The sequence below is a fragment of the Rutidosis leptorrhynchoides genome, chromosome 5 (genome assembly GCF_046630445.1).
Source record: "Rutidosis leptorrhynchoides isolate AG116_Rl617_1_P2 chromosome 5, CSIRO_AGI_Rlap_v1, whole genome shotgun sequence".
Lineage (NCBI taxonomy): Eukaryota > Viridiplantae > Streptophyta > Magnoliopsida > Asterales > Asteraceae > Rutidosis > Rutidosis leptorrhynchoides.
This window is the reverse complement of record NC_092337.1, coordinates 136,400,869-136,402,858: the sequence shown is the minus strand read 5'-3', so window position 1 is coordinate 136,402,858 and position 1,990 is coordinate 136,400,869. Positions and strand designations below refer to the sequence as shown.

The window sequence follows — 1,990 nt, the reverse complement described above, 5'->3', positions numbered from 1 at the left end:
ATTAAAACGTTTATGTATATGAAATCTTGTCGTCTATATTTATAACGCTGCTAGCATTAAACCTATATCTCACCAACTTTAAGTTGACGTTTAAAGCATGTTTATTCTCAGGTTCCTAGAAGTCTTCCGCTGTTTGAATATATGTTAGAGAAACCATGTGCTTGGAGTCATACATGTTTTATTCAAGGAAGCATTGCATTCACAAAATCATCACCGTGTATTTATTTTGACTGCATTGTCAACGGAAGTATTCTTGTAAACTGTTATTTACGGTGATTGTCTACATGTAAAAATCATCAGATGTCGAAAACATTGAATTTTAAATATTCATTTATGGTATATCTTTTCAAAAGAATGCAATGTTTATAAAACGTATCATATAGAGGTCAAATGCCTCGCGATGTAATCATATGTTATTGTATTCGTCCCTATGGATTGGGTCGGGTCGTTTCATTAGTAAACTAGGTTTTATGTGAATTTAACCAAGAAAGAATCCTGTTGATTAAACATAGTTCTTAAGTTTATATAAATTGTGAAATTAATATAAACTCCTCTATTGTAACTATCACATAACGGTTTTAATTATAAAAGAACAATCCTTGTCGTTTATCAAGCATAGAAGTAAACACCATATTCTCTTTCTTGTTATTCATTATATTTATTTACTGTTTCGTTAAACAAAAATACAACTTCAAATACAAACCCCCCTTTTAGAATAATTAATCGTGGTAAAGTCATTAAAACAAACTTCTCCCTGTGGATCGAACTGGTCAATTTACTTGCTAGTTACTACATGATTGGGTTTAGTTTCCTGTATTATGTGTTAATTATTGAGCATATTGTCTACATTTTAAAGGTTACGTCTTGACACATCAACTTTTTGGCGCCGCTGCTGGGGAGCGGTTTTGTTAAAAGATTTTAATAAACTTTGAATTATTCGATCCTTTTGTAGGAATTCAATTCCTAGAAAAGTTACTTTTTATTGTAAGCTTGTGTTTTTGCAATTGGTTTGTTTGTGGTGTTGTGATTGCAGAATAGGTATTAATGCATGAATCTACGTTCTTCCAACTCTATTTTAATTCCTTCATATCCTGAACCTGAAAGAGAACTTCACGAACGCTTAAGAGCTCAAGAAGTAGAGTCTCTTGCTCAGGGTTTAGAATCACTTTCATTAGGTTCTAACTTTGAACCAGTTATTCAACCTATCATAGAGCGAGTTATTAAAGAAGAGGAAGCGATGGCTGCTACAAATCAAACGATGGATGCATTAATGAAGGCAACAAGAACAGGTCAAGGACACGCAATTATTCAACCCACGATGACTGACGGCTTTGAAATAAAGGGTCAATTTCTCTACATGGTGACTAGTACATGCCAATTCGATGGAGCTCCGAATGAGGATGCTAATGAGCATCTTCGTAAGTTTGTAAGCATTTGCAAGCTATTCAAGATCAAGGATGTCACCGATGATGTCGCATGTTTAAAAATCTTTCCATGGTCATTAAAGGATGATGCAATAGATTGGTTAGACTCGTTACCAGAAGGTTATATCGAAGATTGGAATGATATGATGGACAAGTTTTTATCAGAGTTCTTCCCTGCTTCAAAAGCAGGAAAGTTACAAAGTGACATAAATCACTTTAAGCAAAAGCCTAATGAGACACTTTATGAAGCTTGGGCCCGATTCAATAAAATGCTTAGAGTATGTCCTCAACACGAGTTGAATATATTCCAAAAGGTCTAAATATTCTATAAAGGAGTCAATGTGGCTACTCAAAAAGATATTGATGTTGCAGCAGGAGGTTCAATCATGAAAAAAACACCCGAAGAAGCTCACACAATCATTGCCGATATAGCGGCACATTCTCATAATTGGCATCAAGAGATAGAGTTCTCTAGATCAACCACAGTTGCTAGTATTGAAAGCAACGATGAAATCGCTGCTTTAAAGTTCAATTGGCAAATCAAGGAAGGCAAATTGAGAAGATGA

General features: G+C 34.5%; 1 non-coding gene across 1 annotated transcript; it reads right to left on the bottom strand.

Moving 5' to 3' along the window:
* Window positions 1–1,616: 1,616 nt before the first annotated feature.
* LOC139851133 (small nucleolar RNA R71) lies at window positions 1,617–1,722 on the bottom strand. The gene has a single exon (XR_011760493.1). It is a non-coding gene; the product is annotated as a small nucleolar RNA R71 (small nucleolar RNA).
* Between the last annotated feature and the right edge of the window lie 268 nt (window positions 1,723–1,990).